Below are 24,221 nucleotides of genomic sequence, written 5' to 3'. Positions count from 1 at the left end.
TCAGGCTCTGCCTGTATTCCTGATGAAAGGCTTTTGCCCAAAAATGTCAATTTTCCTGCTCCTCGGATGCTGCCTGAATTGCCGTGCTCTCCCTGCACCACTAATCTAGAATCTGGTTTCCAACATCGGCAGTCATTGGTTTTAATGAGTGCTGTAGATGATCAATCTAGAACATCTTAACAGCACTGAAGAAACAGGCCATTGTAAAGCTGACATGGTCAGCACTAGTCTAACCTGCTTTCTAGAACTTCACCCCCTCACCTTGAGGTATTAGGGCTTGAACATTTCTTCTGTCCAGTTGCTATCAGACCTTAACATGAAGTCTGGTAGGACTTGATTCATGCTTTGAATCATTCAGGGCTACAGGTCAAGTGAGATTAGAATGGGTAGGTCCGCACAGATTTGATGGAGCAAAGGGCCTTTTGAGCTGTCTGTCTAACAGAGTCAGCTTACCTCGTCCAGCAATTGCATAGACCATCATCCTTCGGTTTCGCTTTATGTGTGCTGCTGTCTCCTTTTGTAATTCAGCGATCTTAGCCAGTTCCTGCTCTTCTGTGCTCTTGGGTTTCCAGAATATCATAGGGGACCATCTGAGGGGAGCAACAAAACAATGTCTAGTGTTGGTATGTCCAAAACCTTATCCAAACAGGTCACCAGTCAACATCTTGAAAAGCTGCATCAGGACACCACACAAGAATGCATTGCTGCTGCTCAAACAGGTTTGGTAGATTTGCTATGGAGAGCAGTTAATAAATTAAGCCATTTTAGTCTTCTGTTGGCACCTCCTTGAACAAAGGGTTTTCTGAAGTTCAATTTGCAGCTATGTTCAGAACAAGCAAGCTTTAAACTACGAGGAAAAAAAAAGTATGTTGAAATCTAAAGTCAAGCCTGGCAGTTTCAGGTATTAGATTCTCAGGAAGTGTCCACATGCTGAGCAATCACCATCCTGAGTGGAAGTGCAGACTCTTCCCAAAGCACATCCTTATGATTGCCAGACAGATGCTACAGAGCTGGTCTTTCTCTGCAAATTCAGCACAACCAAAACAACTAGACATCAGGATAGAGATCCCAGGCTGAGCAGCCATCTCTTTCCATCAGATGGAATGTCCTCACCCATCAAACAGACTGGTTAAAACATCCACCTCAGTATTCTCACCCCATCTCCCAGCACTTGGCCTATTGCCTTGTAGACCTTGGCATTCGTGTATCGACTTCTGGGGAGGATTTCAGCCTCACCCCTACAGGCACTCTGCCCCCACATTGAACTCTGGAACAATGTGGTCATCTCCATTTCAGTCCTTGACCCTAAAACCATATGATTATAGATCCTCCATCAAGGTCCTTCTCAATGCCCCATTTTATAAACCAGTCCCCTCAGCATCAAGGAAAAAAAACACACCCATTGGGTCAAATCTCAACTGCATTTCCAGTCCAGGCAATGTTCTGGTCAATGTCTATTCCTCAAGTATGAGAACAAGCCCTAATGTGGATTCCAGAACACCAAGATTCCAGCTATGATTAAACATTTTAGATGGTTTCTGTATCCTCCTTGCTCCAAATCTCCATGCCTCAACTAATTTGTATAACCACTTCATTCACCTCTTGATAACTAAAGGGATTAGTGCACAAATGCACTAAGGTCCTTGTGGTCCTGACCTTGCCTGGGATCCCATACTCAGGTGGTAGGTCAGAATTAGATTCATCTGGTCACTGGATCAACTTCCAACTGGGAATGGGGAGCCATGGTAATAGTGAGAAAAGATCAGTTTGAGACTGGTCCAGTTGGGAAAAGGAGCAGATCCATAAAGGCAGAAACAAACTAGAACAGGCTGACTTGCATTGAAATAGTGCAATTACAGAGGCTTACCAGGGAAGGCGGATTAACTCAGCACAGTTAGGAAAATGGGACTGGGATATCAACAATTACAGAAACATGGCTCAGGGATGGGCAGGACTAACAGTTTAATGTTCCAGGATACAAATGCTACAGGAAGGATAGAAAGGGAGGCAAGGGGGGGGTGGGGGTGATGGGGAGTGGTGGTTTTGACAAGGTGTTACAGCTGTGCTGAGGGAGGATATTCCTGGAAATACATCCAGGAAAGTTATTTGGGTGGAACTGAAATACAAAAAAGGGATGATTGCATTATTCAGATTGTAGTTAGACCCCCTAGTCAGCAGGAATTGGAGAGACCAATTTGTAAGGAGACTTCGGATATCTAAGAATAGAGTGGTTATGAGAGAGGATTTTAAACTTGCCCAACAGACTGGGACTACCAGTGTTAAATGGTTTAGATGGAGAGGAATTTGTTAAGTGTGTACAAGAAATTTCTGATTCAATGTGGATGTTCCTCCTAGAGAAGGTGTAAAATGACCTATTCTTGGGAAATAAGGCAGGACAGGTGACTGAGGTGTCAGTGGGGGAGCACTTAGGGGCCAGCCACCATAATTCTATTAGCTTCAAAATAGTGAAAAAAGGATAGACCAGATCTAAAAGTTGAAGTTCTATATTGGAGGAAGGCAATTGATGGTATTAGGCAAGAATTTTCAAAAGCTGATTGGGGGCACATGTTTGCAGGTATAGAGTTGGCTGGAAAATGGGAAGCCTTCAGGAATGACGACAGGAATATATGGAGACTGTTAAGGTGAACAGAAATATTGGTAGGTAGAGAGAGAATGCTGGATGATTGGAGACATTGACAATATGGTCAGAGAAAGGAAGCAGCATGTCAGGTAGAGACAGGATAGAGGGAGTGAATCCTCAGAAGATTAGGAAGGCAGTCGGAGTAATCAAGAGGGAAATCAGGAGGGTAAAAACAGGGACATGAGAGCTTTGATAAATAGAATCAAGGAGAATCCAAACAGTTTAATAAAAGAATAAAAGAGGGTAACTTGGGGAGAATAGGGCCCCCTCAGCAAGGCAGCCTATGAGTTGAACCACTGGAGATACCAGAAGAGTATTGTGCATTGTGTTTACTGTGAAGGAGATGGAAGAGTATGGGGTAATAGATTAGGACAACAAAGTTACATTTACAGTTGGGTGGGTCTGGATGGCCCAGAAGTGACTAAATCAACTGATCAGGTATATCCTAGAATGCTGGGAAGCAATTGTTGGGCCTGTGGAGATATTTGTATCATAGATAGTCACAGGGGAGGTGCCAGAAGACTGGAGATTGGCAAATGTGGTGCCTCTGTTTAAGGAGAGCAGTAAGGACAAGCCAAGGAACTATAGACTGGTGAGTCTGATGTCAGTGATGGGCACATTGTTGGAGGGAATCAGGAGGGAAAGGAGTTCCTTGTATTTGGAAAGGCAATGACTGATTAGGAATAGTCAGCATGGCTACATGTGGGAAATCATCTCAAACTAGAGGCCTGTGACCAGCAGTGTTCCACAACAATCAGTGCTGGGTTCACTGCTTTGTCATTTATATAAATATGGATTTGAGTGTGACAGACATCATTAGTAAGTTTGAGGATTACACAAAAATGAAAAAAGGTGTAGTGAACAGGATCTTGATCAAATGGGCCAATGGGCTGAGAAGTGGCAGATGAGATTAATTTATACAAGAGAGGTGCTGCATTTTGGGAAATCAAATCAGAGCAGGTCTTGTACACTTCAGTCAGCAACATTCCCCAGGACCTGAACCTGGAACAGACCTTGGAATGCAGGAGTCGTAGATAGGAGAGTGAAGGTGGCATTTGGTATGCTTTCCTTTATTGGTCAGAGTATTGAGTACAGGAGTTGGGAGGTCATGTTGCAGCTGTACAGGACATTGGTCAGGCCACTAATTTGGTCTCCTTTTCAGAAAGATGTTGTGAAACTTGCAAGTGTTCAGAAAAGATTTACAAGGAAGTTGCCAGGGTTGGAGGATCTGAGCTATAGGGAGAGGCTGAACAGGCTGGGGCTGTTTTCCCTGGAGTGTTGGAGGCCGAGGGGTGACCTTAGAGGTTTATAAAATCTGAACTTGGATAGGGTAAATAGGCAATGTCTTTCCCTTGGGGTGAGGGGGTGCAGAACTAGAGGCATAGATTAAGGGAGAGAGGGGAAGATATAAATGAGACCTAAGGGGCAATGCTTTCAGAGGGCAGTGTGTATTGAATGAGCTGCCAGAGGAATGAGAGGCTGGTATAACATTCAAGAGGCATCTGCATGGGTATAGGAATAGGAAGGGTTGGCAGGATATGGGCTGGGTGCTGGCAGGTGAGATTACATTGGATTTGGATATTGGGTTGGCCTGGATGAGCTGGTCTGAAGGGTCTATTTCCATGGTATACATGGGAGACTCGAGTCTCCCATTATCTCAATTCACTCACAGGATAAGGCATTGCTGGTCAGACACCATTTAGTACCCAGCTCTCATTGTCCAGAGGGAAGTGGTTTAGAGTCAGCCATGTTGCTGTGGGCCTGACTAGGCAAGGCCTGCAGTGAATGAGATGGGTCATCCTGACAAATTGTCAAGACATTCAGGGTCATCCAAGTCTTCATTTCACAGGTGACTCAACTCATTCTACCATCTGCCACACTAGAATTCAAGCCTGGGTCCCCAGACCAGAGCTCAAGCAATACCACCACCCCACCCTGACAAAGCTCAGGATGACAAAACAGAGTGCATACATTCTGAATGAACTGTGCAGCACAGGAGGTGGTGCGTTGGCCAGTGCACCGAACACTATTGGACCTGAAACCAATCCATCCTGCCCAGCTCTTGATCCATATCCATCTGCTTCCTTAAAAGCTGCCCCTTAGTGTCTGCCTCCACCACCTGGCAATAAATTCCAGCCTCCTCCCACAAAAGCCAGCCTTCCCATCTCCTGACCCCCCCCCCCACCCCAGATATTCTAACAAATTCTGACTCTCCAGAGATTTGGATGATCAGAGACATCTGGGAGGGCAGGTCCATTGTACCCTGAAGGTTGCTGCACAGGTGAATAGTGGTCAAGGCGTATAGTATGCTTACCTTCAGACAGAGTATTGTGTATAAGAGCTGGCAAATCATGTTAACATTGTACAAGACATTGGTTGAGCTGCATTTAGAATACTGTGTAAAGTTCTGGTCACCACATTACCAAAAGGATGTGGACGCTTTGGAGAGGGGGCAGGGATGGTTTATGAGGAGATGGGATGGGAAGTGCTAGCTATGAAGAGGGGTGGAGAAGGTCAGGATGGTTCTCATTAGAAATGGGGATGTTTTGTCCTGTCTCAGTGACATCCTCAGTGCTTGGGAGCCTCCTGTGAAGTGCCTCTGTAGATTTCTCTGGCATTTAGTGGTGAGCAAAGATACAGAGGCCCCTCACAGGAGGATCCCAAGCACTGAGGAGGTCACCCAGACAGGGAACAAAAACATCCAGAACAAATTCCCAGCTCGACAAACAGAACCACGACAACAAGCACCTGCGCTACAAATCTTAAACCTAGAAAATAGGACATTGAGGGGACCTGATTGATGTTTACAAAATCATAAAGGGTTCCGACAGGGTGGACAGAGACAAGCTTTTTCTCCCCCCAGGTTGAAGGATTCAAGAGGAGGTCACACTTTCAAGGTGAGAGGTGGAAAGTTTAAGGGGGATACACAGCAAGTACTGGAGGGTGGTGGGCATATGGAATGCATTACCAGCAGAGGGGGAAGAGACAGACACAGTCGATTCATTTAAGAGGTGTCTTGAAAGACGCAGGAGGAGGTTGGGAGTAGAGATACAGAAGCTTAGAAATTGGGTGACAGGTTCAGACCTTCGATTTGGATCGGCTCAGGCTTGGAGGGCCAAAGGGCCTATTCCTGGGCTGTATATTTTCTTTGCTCCATCAATACATGTCCATTTTATAAACTCAACCAAGACTTGCTCAGCCTCCATTGCTCAGGAGAAACCAGCCCAAGTTTAGCTTCACCTTGTTGCTCCTCCTCCAACTCAGGAAGCATCCCAGTAAGCCTCTTTTGCATCCCCTCCCAATCCTTCCTGTAACATTGAATGGAGCTCGGTCCTGTGGTCTAACTGGAGATTTACAAAGTTACAACATGGCATCCTGATTTGTACTCCATTCCCAAAGGCAAACATGTGCTACCACCCTATCCATGTATGGTCACTTTCAGGGAATGCAGACTTGAACCAAGATCCCTCTACATCAATGTAGTTCAGGGTCCTGCCATTAACTGCATACTTCCCTAACATTGGATTGTTAGGGTAGTGGCTAGTACTGCTACCTCATGGCACCAGGGACTCTGGTTTGATTCCAGAGTTAGGGAGACTGGAGTTTCCACATTGGATAGTGGGAGGAGACCTATGCAGACAAAGGTACAGATTTGGGTAATTTAGCATGGCCAATCCACTGTGTTCAGGGATGTGCAGGTTAGGTGCCAGTGTAGAACAATGGGGTAGGGGGAATGAGTTTGGGTGGGATGCACTGGTGTGGGGTCTTGAGACTGAAGGGCCTGTTTCCACACGAGAGATTCTATTAAAACTCCAGAACTGCAGCATGCCACATTTAGCCGGATTAAACCCCATCTGTTGGTTCCCCAGCCACATCTGCAACTGATCTATAGCCTACTCAGCCTTGTATACACTATCCACAGCTCTGCTGATCTTTGTATTGTCTGCAAAACCTGCAGGCCCACCCACAGGCAGCTTGTTTTTAGGTATTTGGCTCCAGGTTATAGTCAAAGCAAAACTTGTTGGACAAGCTTGGAGATTGTCACCAGCAGAGAAGTCACCTGACAAGCAATAGCACTCCAAAAGCTGGTCCTTTCAAATGCAACTTCGACCTTGTCCATCCCAGTCCAACACTGGCATCTTCACTTTGTGACGGGACTTCCCTAGAATTTTTAAAGTCAGCACAGTGAGCTGTATGGCTGGTACTGCAGCCTCAGTGCCAGGGACCTGGGTTCAATGCTAGCTTTACATGGCTGGGGATGACATGTTTGTATTGGTTTGGAGAATGTGTTTCTGCTGGGTGCTGCAACTTTCCCACCAGTCCAAGGTGGAGCAAGTTAGGTGGATTTGCCTCACGAGAGAATGTTCTCTACATTCTTGGACAACACTAATACAGCACAGAACAGGTCCTTTGCCCTCTATTTCATCAACCTGTGAAAGAATCTAAGCCCCTCCCCTACACTATCCTAACATCCATGTGCTTATTGAAGGACTGTTCAAATCTCCCTCATGTGGCCAAGTTGACTACATTAGCAGGCAGGGCCTTCCACACCCTTACCACTAAAGAACCTGCCTCTGATATCGGTCTTAAAATCTATCACACCTCAATTTGTAGTTATGCCTCCTCAAACAAGATGTTATCCTACAAAAAAAGTGTCCACTACCTAATCCTGACCTTTTAGATCTCTTAAATCCCTCTCCTCATTGGAAAGAAGGCTCAGCCCCTCAGCTTCCCTCCAGACCAGGCAACATCCTGGTAAATCTCCTCTGCACCTTTTCCAAAGCTTCCACATCCTTCCTGTAATGGGACAACCAGAACTGTACACAATATCCCAAGTGTGACCACACCAGCATTTTGTATAGTTACAGCAGGATATTGCTGTTCCAGAACTCCATCCTTCTACCAATAAAACCTAACATTGCCTTAACAGAACTCAGCATGGCTAATCTATCCCATGGTGAGGGTGGAGTCAGAATCACTGGTGTGGAAGATTCCCATTTCAGTTAAATTCTACTATGTCCCTCCAAAGAGCATTCCCAGACCCATCTTGTCCCTGTAACCCTGCATTTCCCATTGGCTAATCCACCTTTGCTGCACATCTTGGACAGTTGGGGAGAGGGAAAGCCATAGCCAGAAGATGCAAACTCCCCAATTTCCTGAGGATGGTATCCAACTGGGGTCCCTGGTGCTGTGAAGCAGTGTTAAGCAGGTTCAGTGGTTAGCACTGTTACCTTAGTGCCAGGGCCCCAGGTTTGATTCCAGCCTCAGGTGACTGAGCTTGCATGGGTTTCCTCCAGGTGCTCTGGTTTCCTCCAATCCAACGATGTACAGGTTGGGGTAAAGTGGGGGTGCTAAATGGCCCATAGTGTTTGGGGTGTAGGTTAGGTAGTGGTTGGGGGAATGTAGAGTAATGGGGAGCAGGCTTGGGTGAGATATTGAAGGTCTGTGGAGACATAGGGCTGAAGGGCCTGTTTCCACAGGAAACTTGACACTAACCCCAGCTGCTCTGGGGATAGATGGGGGCCTGGGTCAAAATCAGATGCATGGAGGGTTGGTGAGAATTTGGTAAACAGAAAAGGCCTCCTGCATGGAGGAGATTTTAACCAATTCCTAGTCAGTCAGAATTTTGGGTGACCTGGGAGGGATGGCACTGTGGCTCCATGGTGAGCATGGCAGCCTCAACACCAGGGACCTGGGTTCTATCCCAGCCTTGGGTGACTGGAGGGGTTTGTACATTGGACTGTGGGAGGAAACTGACACAAAGATGTGCAGGTTCGGGTGACTGATGTGACATTGCCCAGAGCGTTAGGTGCATTAGTCAGAGGGGAATGGGTTAATCTCATTCCCAAGTACTGTCTTTGCCCCAAGAGTGGTGGTAGGAGTCATGGATGTGTTTGTAACCCTCAATACCTGGGTACATCACCTTGTGGGCCATGCCTCCATAAGAGGACCTGACAAACTAGATCAGCCATTACATGGCTTGGCAGTTAGTTTTGGATTGACCTTTCTCCCCTCAAGGTGGGGTGAGTGTGTTGCCCTGACTGGTCATCTCCCTGTGCTGCACAACCATGGAGCAAAAACCCTCCATCCTGCTCCACTAGTCAACAGGATCCCAACCGATCACCCTTGATCCTTAACTCTTCATTCCTGTGGATCCCTGAATCTCATTCCCCCAGTAATTCCACTATCTCCAGAGGCTTGAAGGGGCTGGTACCTTCATGGATTGGTTCCTCTCCAAACAGAGGATTACAGCAGAGTCCACTCCCTCTGGCTCAATGTGCAGTACTGATCAATCTGAAGCCCATCGAAAACTACACTATTCCATTCTCATCCATGTTTATGGATGAACCATTTAAATGCCCTTGAAGGTGGAGTGTATGTTGCAGGCAAGACTTCCCATGCACCCTACTACAAGTAAACAAACTACCTGGCATCGGTCCTATCACCCCTCAATTTAAAGCTATATCACCTCATGCTAGCTGTCACTACCCAGTGATAAGGGCTCGGTCCACCCTATCTAACCTTCTGATCTGAGAAGTCACCTCTCAACCTTGTTGAACAAAAGCAGCCTCAAGTCCCTCAGCCTTTCCTCAAGACCTTCCCAGGTAACACCCTAGTCAGTCTCCTCTGCACCCTTTCCAATAATACCCATCCTTCCTATAAATACAGTGACCAGAACTGTATGCAATACTCCCACATGCAGCCAGTTTTGTACAGCTGCATCAGGAGCTTGTGGCTCTGAAACTCCAGCCTTCTACCAATAAGAGACGACATGCCTCAACATCCCCTGCCAACCTGGGTGGCAACATTCAGGGAATCAATGTGCATGGGATAGTGGATCTCTGCTCATCTACACGACCAAGAACCTTACTCATGTAGTTGGCAGCTCAGAGTACAAAGCCAGCATTGCTACCACCTCATTCTCAGAGGTGAAGCCTCTTCATTGAGCCAAGGTCAAAATGATCCTAATCTGGCCAACTTCTATTACAACCCTTCCCTTTGCAGTGGGGGCCTCAAACCTGTAGAGCTAATGTGAACTCTCAGGAAGGCATTACACAATTCAATAAGACTCCTGTACCCCCAAACCCTGTGGCAAGGCCAACGTAAGGTTTACTTTTAGTTGGTTAGTGACTGGACATTTCTGAATTGGTAGCAGATATTACAAAGGCAGCAAATGTTACCCATCCTTAACTGGGCATGAATTGGATGGTCATCAGGACACCACAGTGCAATTATTCATCTTTATGTTGGAGCTCATGGATAGTCCAAGCAGGAGAGGCAGAGGGCTTGCAATGGGTTCCATTTCATCCTCCATTCTTTGTGGGCACCGATGTATCTGCACTTGGATATGGTAACCTACTGGTGTTATTGCTAGACAGAGACCGAGGAGCTTTTGGTGTACCTGGATTCTGTTCATTAGGAAGAGTTCCATCTGGAACTGAATCTCATGACTGAATCTGTGGAGAGTCAGCAAAACCTCTGGTTGACAATCAGAATCCCAGTGTGAAAACAGGCCATTCGGCCCAACAAGTCCACACTGACCCTCAAGAATAACCCCAACCCCACCCATTCCTTACTCTACACACTTAGCCTGACTCATGCACCTAACCCTGAACACAGTGGGCAGTTTACCATGGCTAACACACCTCACCCACAGAATAGAATATTCATAGAACCCCTGTAGTTTTGAAACAGGCCCTTCTGCCCTGAGAGTCACTGACTGAAGAGTAACCCACCCAAACCAATTATCCCTGATGAATACATTACCTACATCCCCCCCAGATGCCAGAGGCAACTGAGTGTGGCCAAACCTGCACATCTTGGAATTGTGGGAGGTAACCCACACAGACACGGATTTGATAGAGACTGTAGTCAAACCCTTGCACAGAGCTAGTAGTGCTAACCACTGAGCCACCATTAGTTAAGGGAAGGAAGTTGCCTTCTTATGGCCTAGGTTAGATGTTGCTCCAGGCCCCCTCTGGGCTCAATCACTCTTTGCAATTAGGAAGGAGAATAAATGCTGGCACAATGCTCCACAATCTGCTCAGGTTATGTTCCAAGGAACCTTTGGCAGTTAGCTCAGACATGAATTGACTAGTCTACCGTAACCAGTCAACTTTTCATAGAACAACACAGCACAGAACAGGCCCCTCAGCCCTCGATGTTGCTTTGACCTGTGAACTATTCTCAGCTCATCCCCTACACTATCCCAAAATCATCCATGTGCTTATCCAAGGATTGTTTAAACATCCCTGATGTGGCTGAGTTAACTACATTGGCAGGTAGGGCATTCCACACCATTGCCACTAAAGAACCCGCCTCTGATATCTGTCTTCAATCTATCACCCCTCAATTTGTTATGTCCCCTCATACATGAGGAGGCCCTAGGATGAAGTCTTTCAGTCTACCCTACCTCATCCTATCTTGTAGGTCTCTCATCAAATCCCCTCTTGGTCTCTTCTCATTGGCAAGAAGACCAAGTCTCAGTCTTTCCTCATAAGACCTTCCCTCTAGACGAGTCCCTCAATGTTGGCTTCCCCTTCCATTTGTAATGTCCTGGCAAGTTAAAGCTTAACAAATCTCTTTCTGCTGCACCAAGGGACATTTGTAAGCCACTTCTCGTTTGTATCAGAGTGTCTGACAACCCTGGTAGAGTGGAATACCAGCTCCAGTGATTTAAACCTCTCCCTGGATGGAGCGCTCACAACACATGCCGTTGTCCAGTCTCAAACCTATGGAAGACTGGAAAGTCAAGCAGTGGCCAGTTCTTCAGAAAAGGAATTTATAAAAAGAGTTGACAGCAGTGCATTTTATGTGTTAGTAGACAGGAAGTCCAACATTCATGTTTGTCACCTCAATATTACTAGTCCCTTGACAAAAAGTCCAGGCAGCAAGCATTCAATTTCTCCAAGAGCATGGAGTTTGATTGGAAGTTCGACTAAATGCCAGGCAGTTGGATGGAGACTTACTTCAGTACATTTGGAGTTACTGGCACGGTCGTCTGTCGTACAGGCCATCTGCTTCTGCTGAAATACAAAATTCAAACATTGTTAGCAGGAACAATCCTGCTCCAGTACCATGAGCAGCACAGAACCTAAAACACAAGGGACAGGGTCATGGTATTCAGGCTGGGCAACCAGTCAGAACAGTGTAGGATTAATCTCAGCTGGGAGGGAAAAACAAGGCTTACAATGAGGTCTGGACAGCAAGGTGAACTGAGTTAGTTTTCAGTCTCAGCTTATGGCAAATTCACCAATTGGCAGAATTCCTTGTTAAAGAACAATTGAGCATGGCCAATCCACCTAACCTGCACATTTGTTGAACTGTGGGAGGAAACTGGAGCACCCAGAGGAAAATGATGTAGACATGAGGAGAATGTACAAACTCCAGAATCACCCGAGATGGGAATTGAACCCAGGTCTGAGGTAGCAGTGCTAACCACTGTGCTGCCCATACTTCCTGACTGCCTGGTTTGCTGTGCTCTTCCCGCTTGCCTTTGGATTCCAGCACCTGCAGTTTCTTGCCTCTACCAATGAGATAGTGGCCCAGGGTAGATATCATACCCTAGAGATTCACATACCTGTCTGCTAAAAGCATTAAACCCCCTCAGTCCCAGACTCTTGAAACGCAGCATGCAGACTGTTCCCCAGCAATCAGCATTCTCCCCTTTGTAAATAGGGGAGGGACATTTCTCTGACTCGTGTCCTGGCTCAATGTACAGATTGCCTTGGTCTTCCATCAGATCACGACCATGGTAGTGCTCAGACATGCACTCAAATCCACTGTGGTAGTGGAAGTTTAATCCCATTAAACTGCAGAATAAGCATGGTTTTGTTCATCAGGTTCACCCATGTCCTGTAAGAACAAAGGGTTGCATATTGGTGACCCCTCAAACTTCAATTGAGAGCTGTTGTGTTCTGGGTTATTGGAGTGATTTAGTAGCTTCAAAAAGCCTAGAATTATTTGGGTACAAGCTGTGATTCACTATCACTGAAAAACAGCTCAATGTTTTAAGCCAAGATGGAGATTGACAACATTGAAATGTTTACTGCAAGTGTAGTACAGTGACAGTCCCACAGCATAGAGACAGGGGCTTTGGCCCAACCTGGTCCATGCCAACCATATCAAAGCACCCACCCCAATATCCTTCACTCTCCCTGTATTTGTCCAAATGCCTTCAGTGTTGAGAATGTACCCACCTCAACCACTTCACTGGCAGCTCATCCCATGTGTACCCCTGCTAAAAAACATTGCTCCTCTCGTTCCCTTATTCTTCCCCTCTAACCTTAAACTAGAGCCCTCAACACCCCAACCCTGGGAAAGACTGAATGAATGCCTTCATCTATACTCCTTGGACTGGACCTACTGCCTGCTGAAGCATGTTCGGAGTGGTCTGGCCTAGTCCGTAATGCCACCCAGTTCTGCCACTTCCATGGCACTAGACCTTACTGCTGATTCCATGGGCTTCAGCTAATCGGAACTCATTACTGAGGGGAAAGCCATTGGTCAAGCCTGGACTTGAACCCTTATCAGTACAAACAGCCAAGTGTGGGGGGGTAGGACTTGTTCCCTTTAAAAGCAGTTTCAATCCTCCTTGGTGATATTAAATTGAACTCCATTTTCAAGGGTGCACCATTTGCCTGCTTCCTTTTAACCCCCAGATGATAGGCTCATTCCCATTGCTGGAAGTTCCTGGTGAAAACCTAACTTTTCACAGCTGCCCCAAGCCCGTGGAGACAAACCACCAAACGCAGCACTGTTTTGAATTGAAACATTCTCCTCAAAGCCACTCACCAGCCTGACTTGGCAGTGGTAAGATGTACAGCCCAGAAACAGGCCGTTTAGTCCAACCTGCCCATGCCAACCAGATCGGAAACCAACTTGGTTCTATTTAGGATTTGAATTCACTACTGAGAGAAAGTAGGCCCTTCAACCCAACAAATCCACACTGACCCTCGAAAGAGTAACCTATTCAGACCCATCCCCCTAATACACCTAACCAGGATATCCCTGAATACTGGGGAGTTTAGCACAGCCAATTCACACTAACCTGCATGTCTTTGGATTGTGGAAGAAACCAGAGGAAACCCACAAACATGGGCATGAGTTGGCACAATCTCCAAGGCTGGAATCAAACCCATCTCCCTGGCACTGAGGCAGTGCTAATCACTGAGTCACCATGCCACCCAAATCCAGCACTTGGCCCTTAATCCCTCTAAACCCTGCCTATTCACATACCCATCCAGATGGGTTAAAGGCTATAAAATTGTACCAGCATCCCCAGCTTCCTCTGGCAGCTCATTCCATACATGGACCTCCCTTTGAGGACAGAGTTGGCTGTTAGTTCTTGCCCCTCCCCCTAAACCTATGCCCTCCAGTTTTGGATTCCCCACCCCAGGGGGGGGGGGGGGGGAAAGACTTGTCTATTTATCCTATCCATGCCCCTAGATTTTATAAGCCTCTATAAAGGTCACCCATTAGCCTCCAACTCTCCAGGGAAAACAGCTCCAGCCCGTTCCACCTCTCCCTATAGCTCAAATCCTCCAATCCTGGCAACAGCCTTGTCAATCTTTACTGAACCATTTGAAGTTTCACAATGGAGTCGATTTTGAAAGCCCCACCCAGCACTGTAGGGGTCTCCATGTGTAGACTACACCATAGAAATAGTAACTCTCCACCACTTGCTTTAGTGGAAAGAAAGTGGGAGAGCTCAACAAATCCCATGAAGTATGGGATAGAAAAGCATGCACTTCTCATTCTCATCCCATCTCTTGGCAGGCAGGATGCAGAAAGTACTTCCCTAATTCATCATTTTCATCCGAGACCCTCCAGTTGCATCAACAACTACCCATCGTTTCCATGGAAATTCATTATGTTCCAGTTGAGATGAAGTGTCCATCCCCCAACTGTGCTATCATGGAGCAGTCAGTTCTGGAAACACTGCTCCAGTGATGTCCACCATTCTGCTGGAATCCACTGGAGTCAGTGATCCATCCCACCTAAAGGATTGGACACTGGAGGCAGGAAGCATGTTTCTGCTGGTGGGTGAGTCCCAAAACAGAGGGCACTGTTTCAAAATAAAGGGGTAGGTCATTTAGAACAGTCGTGGAGAAACCTCTTCAGAGAGTGGAGAGTGTGTGGAATACTCTGCCCCAGAGGGCAGTGGAGGCCCAGTCTCTGGATTCATTGGAGAGTTGGATAGAGCTCTCAAGGAGAGTGGAATCAAGGGTTATGGAGATAAGGCAGGAACGGGATACGATGGAGGATGATCAGCCATGATCATAATGAACGGTGGTGCCGGCTCAAAGGGCAGAATGGACTACTCCGGGAATACAAAAGTAGAGTTTGAGTTAATGGAAGACAACCAACCATTGGTTAGAAGGCCATTCCTCTGGGCTCATTTGATTTGATGCCCTCATTCACTGGAACAGTGCACCTGGCCCTCCCATGGGGACCAGACCAGCCAGGTGAGGTCAGCACAGTACCCATCCTGAAGGGGTTAGAATCGGACACTTGCCACCTTAAGGCCCTCTGATATTAGGGCCAGCAATCCAACCAGAAATCAAACTTTATAGGGAAGGTTTTGAAGAAGATTTTAAACAGGTGGCAAAAAAAGTGACCATGAGATCATCTCAGATTGGAGGAGGTCACACCAGAGGTGGGGGGGGGTGGAAGGAGGAGAAGAGGAAGAATACCCAAGCACTGAATCTGCAGAATTCTGGGGCTGTCCAAGATGCTTCAGGATACATATTCAAGACTGCAGTCAGGAAATCTAGGCTTACAAATGGGGAGAGACAGGAAAGAGGGGCAAGGATGATCAAATGGCAGACAAGACTCAGCGGATACAGAAGTCAAGCAGAGGCCATTCAGCCCATCACTTCTGCCAAGAATGGCATGGCCTACTTGTATCTTATGGGATAAGATTGCCCCAGAAGACCACAACCACCAGATGCCAATAGTCACTTCATAGATCAGGCAAGAGAGAGTTTTGATAAAGCCATCTGAAAGTACTTCATAAACAGAGCCTTGGGAAAAGATGAGCAGAGAGATCTGGGAGTGCAGGCCCATTGTACCCTGAAGGTTGCTGCACAGGTGGATAGAGTGGTCAAGGCAGCATATAGTATGCTTGCCTTCATTGGATGGCGTATTGACTACAAGAGCTGGCAAGTCATGTTAAAATGGTGCAAGACATTGGTATGACCACATTTAGAATATGTGTGGTGTTCTGGTCCCTACATCAAAAGGGTAGGGAGGATTTGGAGGGTCCAGAGAAGGTTTGAGGGGATGTTGCCTGGGATGGAAGGTGCTAGCTCTGAAGATGGGTTGAGTAGGTTAGGTTTATTTTCACTAGAAACAAGGAAGTGGAGGGGCACCTGATTGAGGTTTACAAATTCATGAAGAGTATAGACAGGGTGGATAGAGACAAGCTTTCTTCCCCAGGTTGAACGATTCAATAACAGGAGGTCACGGGTGGAAAGTTTAAGGGGGATACACACAGCAAGTATCTCAGTGTGGTGGGCATCTGGAATGTGTTGCCAGAGGCGGTAGAGGCAGGCATGGTAGATTCATTCAAAGCGAATCTGGACAGATGCACAAGTCAGTGAGGAACAGAGGGATACAGATGCTTAGGAATTAGGGGACAGGTGTAGATTTGGATTAGGTCAGGCTTGGAGGGGTGAAGGGTCCGCTCTTGGGCTGTAAAGTTTGGTTTTGTTCTTTGAAAGAAACCTTTGGTACTTACATCAATGGTGGGGTGGGTTCTTCAGCAACAACACTGGGCTGACCAGCTGACTGGGAAGTCTCCGAAGATGTCGTCTCCGAAGATGTAGTCTCCATTAAATCAGTTGACGACTCATCCAATTCTGTAAAACAAGGAGCGTGCATGTGGAAGGGAGAGAGATGAGAACCAGTGATAGGGACTCTATAGTTAGCAACAGCACACACCTTAAAGAGCAATAGAAATTAATCTCCTTGTATTGAGCCCGAGAGCTTCCTGCCAGATAACTACATTCATGGTGTGCACTGAGGGGTTAACACTCAGAAATCTGAGAGAGGCTGACAGGTAACCACAGGCCAAGGTTAGTCATTTTCTAACCTGAGATTCTAACAGCACTCCCTCATATTCAAGGGCTTGTGATCACTACATCCACCAATACCCTGGTATTACCATTACTAGAACCAGGAGCAAGACTAGCTATGACAGGGGGGTTAAACCCTCATTTAAAAACAGGAAGTGTCTGTCCTGTGCAGAAATCTATTAAAATCAGGTGGCCAGGAAGTATTTAAATTAAAAGTTAAATTTCTTCAAGTGAGAACTAACCACTATTTAGAATTTTGCTCTAACCTGTCTTTTAGCTGGTCTATAATACGAGTCTGATAGAACTCCCAATTAATGTTTACAGAACACTTCTCTCAAAACCAGAGAGTTGTAGGTTCCTGTTTTCAGATTTTCCCATCTTTTCTCCTGGTTAGAGAATGTGTAACAGGTTACTGATGGCTTGAAAATATTGAAGTCTCTTTTCAGTCTTCCATGCTAGGACATGGCAGATCTCAACTGTTCAATTTTCCCCTCATCTTATAATCCAATGCTCTGGAGTGTAATTGGCTTTGAAGATTGCCAATTACTCAATTCAAATCCTAGTATGATATGTCTTGGGTAGAATTTAAACTCCATGGCCAAATTAGAAGTTTGGTCTCCAAGCAATGAAATAATGGAGTGGTTTGACCTACCATTTTAGTACACTTGGTAGTGTGTCTGCTGTTTTTTAAGCATGGAAAGGTATACCCAGATCTCTTTGGGATATTGTGGTGACGAGAGGTCAGATGCTACAAAGCAACTGAAGTCCCTGACTCCCCAAAGCTCAGTCCATCTACAGAGGCCAGTGTGATGAGATTGGCCCTTGGAACCTGTTTGATTGACAGCCCCCATCTGCCTTGATGTTTCAGTTGTTTTTGGAGATTGAAACAGCTGCCTCACTTCAGGTCTGTAAATGTTTCAGGTTTCCTGGAGCAGCAAGTTCCATACACTGAACTGTTTGGGGGAAAAAGAGAATTCCCCTGCAGTGTTATCCCACATCTGGCCTCTGACAGGCAGGTCCTGAACTGTCAGGAGCAGGGTTTTTATTTCTACCCTTCATGCAGAGAGAGATTTCCACTTCTGACAGGGCAGTAAATTACAGGTGAGTGCTCCTTCAAATTATGGTCCCACCCTTGTTTGTATCACAACGATGCAATAGCTCATTGGTGCAAATTAAACACCATCTGCCACACCTCATCCCATTGAGTAATTGGGCAAGGTCTACTCCACCCCAAGTTTGGAGTCATCCACAAGCTCACGAGCCATACCTTCTGCATTCTCAGACTGAGATTTTTTTACAAATGACTAACAGACCTAGCCACTGATCTCTGTAGAACACCACAGGGAGCAGAGCTCTGCAATAAAGGGGCTCAAAGCTAGTGTAGATTTGGAATAAAAAGATCAGTTATTACTCCAAATGAGTTTCTACATCTGTATATTAGTCCTTCAAAACACTAAAGTTAATGCTAGTTAATTATCCCAGTCATTTCACAAGATCTTTATTTGAAGACTAAAGCCACAAACGATCAGCTCACTCCACACAAATTGCCACACTTGCAAAGTTTCCTTTTAGTTTCCTTCATCCTCCAGACCCATTGGCAATATTGAGGACAGGTCCCAGGCCTCCTCCATCACTAAACCCTAGCTACCTAGACTAAGAACACATCTTCCACTTTAGGACCCTGCAACTGGACTGGATCCATGTTGAAGTTGCCAGTTTCCTCACCTCCCAACGCCCCCCACCTTACCCCAGTCCCAAGTCTCCAACACAGCCCCACCCTCTTCACCTGTCCACCTTCCTTCCCATCTACTATACCCTCCTCTCAGGTAGATGAAGGTGATATACCAATCACATGCACAGCTACCATCCTCCCCTACCTCACCCTCCTGCCATTTATCTCAGCCCACCAGCTACATTCCTGATGAAGGGCTTAAACCAGAACATTTCAGCTCCTCAGAGGCTGCCTTACCTCCTGTGAGTTTCCAGCCCACTCAACCCTGATCTCCAGCCCTCAGTTTCTCCCTGCAGTATGATTAGGCAAAGTCAAGAGGTCTGGTCACATTCGTGGCACTGAGCCCACCCAGTCAACACACAACCTTATCCTACAGGAATCGCAAGCATCCAAGAGATCAGTTGTAGAAGTTGCAAATACCTAGAATATTCATACCAGACAAGGAAGACTCCACTGGGCAAACCACTGGGAGCACTACAGCTTGTGGTTTACTATCTTTCGTGTTGATAGTTGGTAAGGTCACTTTGGCACTTCTCTCCATCCTCAGGTTGGTCTGTCATTACAGAGAAGGCACAACATGCAAGCAGAAAGGAAGGATTAAATACAGTACCACCAAAAACAAACCTAAAATACAGGAAATTAATCCTGCCCCACCAGTATTTAAACAAAAAGCTACAGCAGCCACAAAAACAGGACCAATCCCAATCTGCATAATACTCACCTCCAAAACAAACCAAATAAAAACACAAAACAGTAAATACAGAAGACCCACAGAAAATGGCATTTAAACTGAGACATCAATCAGGCACAGGCCAATCACATTTCAATTTCAATCTAACATCCACTGATTGGCTGGTATGCCTGGTGAGGTCACAGCCTTCCCTTCCAATGGGATAATGTCAGGCGAGGTGATGGTGTGGGGATAATGTTGGGGGGTGTTGATGGTTTGGGGTTAATGTTGGGGGTGGTGATGGTGTGGGGGTTAATGTTGGGGGTGGTGATGGTGTGGGGGATAATGTTGGGGGTGGTGACGGTGTGGGGGATAATGTTGGGGGTGGTGACGGTGTGGGGGATACTGTTGGGAGTGGTGACGGTGTGGGGGATAATGTTGGGGGTGGTGACGGTGTGGGGGATAATGTTGGGGATGGTGACGGTGTGAGGGATAATGTTGGGGGTGGTGACGGTGTGGGGGATAATATTGGGGGTGGTGAAGGTGTGGGGGATAATGTTGGGGGTGGTGACGGTGTGGGGGATAATGTTGGGGTTGGTGACGGTGTGAGGGATAGTGTTGGGGTTGGTGACGGTGTGGGGGATAATGTTGGGGATGGTGACGGTGTGGGGGATAATGTTGGGGTTGGTGACGGTGTGGGGGATATTGTTGGGGGTGGTGACCGTGTGGGGGATAATGTTGGGGGTGGTGACGGTGTGGGGGATAATGTTGGGGTTGGTGACGGTGTGGGGGATATTGTTGGGGGTGGTGACGGTGTGGGGAATAATGTTGGGGCGTGTTGATGGTTTGGGGATAATGTTGGGGGTGGTGACGGTGTGGGGGATAATATTGGGGGTGGTGACGGTGTGGGGGATAATGTTGGGGGTGGTGACGGTGTGGGGGATAATGTTGGGGTTGGTGACGGTGTGAGGGATAGTGTTGGGGTTGGTGACGGTGTGGGGGATAATGTTGGGGATGGTGACGGTGTGGGGGATAATGTTGGGGTTGGTGACGGTGTGGGGGATATTGTTGGGGGTGGTGACGGTGTGGGGGATAATGTTGGGGGTGGTGACGGTGTGGGGGATAATGTTGGGGTTGGTGACGGTGTGGGGGATATTGTTGGGGGTGGTGACGGTGTGGGGAATAATGTTGGGGGGTGTTGATGGTTTGGGGATAATGTTGGGGGTGGTGATGGTGTGGGGGTTAATGTTGGGGGTGGTGACGGTGTGGGGGATAATGTTGGGGGTGGTGACGGTGTGGGGGATAATGTTGGGGGTGGTGACGGTGTGGGGGATAATGTTGGGGTTGGTGATGGTGTGGGGATAATGTTGGGGGTGGTGATGGTTTGGGGGATAATGTTGGGGGTGGTGACGGTGTGGGGGATAATGTTGGGGTTGGTGATGGTGTGGGGGATATTGTTGGGGGTGGTGATGGTGTGGGGGATATTGTTGGGGGTGGTGATGGTGTGGGGGGATAATGTTGGGGGTGGTGATGCTATGGGGGAAAATGTTGGGGTGGTGATGGTGTGGGGGATATTGTTGGGGGTGGTGATGGTGTGGGGGATAATGTTGGGGTTGGTGATGGTGTGGGGGATATTGTTGGGGGTGGTGATGGTGTGGGGGATAATGTTGGGGTTGGTGACGGTGTGGGGGATAATGTTGGGGGTGGTGACGGTGTGGGGGATAATGTTGGGGGTGGTGATGCTATGGGGGAAAATGTTGGGGGTTGTGATGGTGTGCGGGCAGTGGTTGACAAACCTGTAGTTGTGTTAAATCTGTGTGGCCAGGTTTGGGTAGTTGGTTTTGTTGATTCTGTAGTGGTGCTGTGCTGGGGTGTATTTGGATGTAGTGATGGTGTGCGGGCAGTGTCGTGCAGCCAGTGGTGATTGTAACGTTGGGGGTGTAGTCTCAGAGATTTGATGGTTATGATGATAATGTTGGGGGGCATTGTTGGAGAGTCACTGGTGGTCTTGGTACAATTGAGGGGCTGTGTTGGGAATTTGGTGCTGATGATACTGTGGGAGGGACCATTGGAGAGGAGTCAGTGCTAGCGGAATACTGTGGCAGCAGGCAGTCATACTGTGGGGGTATTGGTGATGGCAGGTATACTGTTGGAGCAGTGTTGCGGTGTCGGTGGTGGTGATATTGCAGGGGTGTTGCTGGGTAATGGAGCTGTTGATGATACTATGGGGACACGGTTTTGCGAGGTGATGGTCATACTGTGGACGGGGGTACTGTAGGGTAATGTTGGGGAGTCAGTGATGAGGGGGATAATGTGGGGAGCAATGTCATCGGCGGTGTTGGCACAGTTGGTGATGGTGAAACTGTTGTGGAGGGCAATACTGGGAAGTCCATTTCAGAGATCCATTTCAGAGATTGAGCCAATTAAGCAGGGGGCTGGAAAAGCACAGCAGGTCAGGCAGCATCCGTGGAGCAGGAGAGTCCAGGCTTTGCGCAGAAGGTCTTCATTAGGAATGTCATTCCAGTGATGGGTTTGTGCTTGAAATGTCGACTCTCTTCCTCTTCGAATGCTGCCTGACCTGCTGTGCTTTGCCAGCACCAAACTTCTTAACTCTGATCTCCAGCATGTGCAGTCTTTGGTTTCTCCCAGTTCCCTTGTGAAGAAAAGTGAGACAAACAGGGCCGATTATCCTTTGGTGTGGAGGAGTCAGCGTTGGACAAGGTTAAAACAAAATCACACAATGCCAGGTGATAACCAAATGGGGTTATTTGAAAACACAAGCTCTCAGAGTGATGCTCCTTCATCAGGTGTAACACCTCGTGGCTGAGTTTTGATTTGTGGCCTATATCCTTTGGTGTTTAGAAGAGGCGGAAGTGACGTAATTGATGAATCTGACCGGGTTGATGTTGAAAAGATACTTCCTCTTGTGAGAGAATCTACAATGAGGGGCTATAGTTTAAAAATAATCCATGCACATTTGAAACAGAGATGAGGAAGTTTTATTTTTTCCTCAGAGAGTAATGAGTCTTCAGAATCCTGATTCGGACAAGCCAAGGGATGTAGAATCTCTAAATGCTTTTAATGCAATTGCAGCCAGTTACTTGATTGCGAGGGGGATGAAAGATTATGGGGATTATGCAAGAGTGTGGCCTTGAGTTTAAAACCATATCAATCACCTTCTCATTGAATGGCAGAGTGGGCTCAATAGGGTGAACGGCCTCTCCCTGTTCATCATTTCTTAGTCACATGCGCATCATGTTGGGACGCGATATTGATGTGACTGTACGCTGATGGTGTTGGGACTCAATATAGATGGTACTGTACGCTGATGGTGTTGGGAGTCAATATAGATGGTACTGTACGCTGATGGTGTTGGGACTCAATATAGATGGTACTGTACGCTGATGGTGTTGGGACTCAATATAGATGGTACTGTACGCTGATGGTGTTGGGAGTCAATATAGATGGTACTGTACGCTGATGGTGTTGGGACTCAATATAGATGGTACTGTACGCTGATGGTGTTGGGACTCAATATAGATGGTACTGTACGCTGATGGTGTTGGGAGTCAGTATTGATGTGACTGTACGCTGATGGTGTTGGGACTCAATATAGATGGTACTGTACGCTGATGGTGCTGGGACTCAGTATTGATGTGACTGTACGCTGATGGTGTTGGGAGTCAGTATTGATGTGACTGTACGCTGATGGTGTTGGGAGTCAGTATTGATGTGACTGTACGCTGATGGTGTTGGGACTCAATATAGATGGTACTGTATGCTGATGGTGCTGGGACTCAGTATTGATGTGACTGTACACTGATGGTGTTGGGAGTCAGTATTGATGTGACTGTACGCTGATGGTGTTGGGAGTCAGTATTGATGGGAATGTATGCTGATGGTGTTGGGAGTCAGTATTGATGTGACTGTACGCTGATGGTGTTGGGAGTCAGTATTGATGTGACTGTACGCTGATGGTGTTGGGACTCAATATAGATGGTACTGTATGCTGATGGTGCTGGGACTCAGTATTGATGTGACTGTACGCTGATGGTGTTGGGAGTCAGTATTGATGTGACTGTACGCTGATGGTGTTGGGACTCAATATAGATGGTACTGTATGCTGATGGTGCTGGGAGTCAGTATTGATGTGACTGTACGCTGATGGTGTTGGGAGTCAGTATTGATGTGACTGTACGCTGATGGTGTTGGGAGTCAGTATTGATGTGACGGTACGCTGATGGTGTTGGGACTCAATATAGATGGTACTGTATGCTGATGGTGTTGGGAGTCAGTATTGATGTGACTGTACGCTGATGGTGCTGGGACTCAGTATTGATGTGACTGTACGCTGATGGTGTTGGGAGTCAGTATTGATGTGACTGTACGCTGATGGTGTTGGGACTCAATGTAGATGGTACTGTATGCTGATGGTGTTGGGAGTCAGTATTGATGTGACTGTACGCTGATGGTGTTGGGAGTCAGTATTGATGTGACTGTACGCTGATGGTGTTGGGAGTCAGTATTGATGTGACTGTACGCTGATGGTGTTGGGACTCAATATAGATGGTACTGTATGCTGATGGTGCTGGGGGTCAGTATTGATGTGACTGTACGCTGATGGTGTTGGGAGTCAGTATTGATGTGAATGTACACTGATGGTGTTGGGAGTCAGTATTGATGTGACTGTACACTGATGGTGTTGGGGGTCGGTATTGATGTGACTGTACACTGATGGTGTTGGGAGTCAGTATTGATGTGACTGTACACTGATGGTGTTGGGAGTCAGTATTGATGTGACTGTACGCTGATGGATTTGGGAGTCAGTATTATTGTGACTGTACACTGATGGATTTGGGAGTCAGTATTGATGTGACTGTACGCTGATGGATTTGGGAGTCAGTATTGATGTAACTGTACACTGATGGATTTGGGAGTCAGTATTGATGTGACTGTACGCTGATGGTGTTGGGAGTCAGTATTGATGTGACTGTACGCTGATGGTGTTGGGAGTCAGTATTGATGTGAATGTACACTGATGGTGTTGGGGGTCAGTATTGATGTGAATGTACACTGATGGTGTTGGGAGTCAGTATTGAT

General features: G+C 47.0%; 1 long non-coding RNA gene across 1 annotated transcript; it reads right to left on the bottom strand.

Annotated features, from left to right (window-relative positions):
- Positions 1-478: 478 nt before the first annotated feature.
- On the bottom strand, positions 479-16,497 carry LOC140461138 (uncharacterized). The gene is made up of 3 exons (XR_011954470.1): positions 16,383-16,497; positions 11,611-11,667; positions 479-590 (listed from the first exon to the last, which is right to left on the bottom strand). It is a non-coding gene; the product is annotated as an uncharacterized lncRNA (long non-coding RNA).
- Positions 16,498-24,221: the final 7,724 nt, after the last annotated feature.

The sequence above is a fragment of the Chiloscyllium punctatum genome, chromosome 36 (assembly GCF_047496795.1).
Source record: "Chiloscyllium punctatum isolate Juve2018m chromosome 36, sChiPun1.3, whole genome shotgun sequence".
In the NCBI taxonomy this organism is placed as follows: domain Eukaryota; kingdom Metazoa; phylum Chordata; class Chondrichthyes; order Orectolobiformes; family Hemiscylliidae; genus Chiloscyllium; species Chiloscyllium punctatum.
Note: the sequence above shows the minus strand (reverse complement) of the source record. Positions and strands in the feature narration are given on the sequence as shown.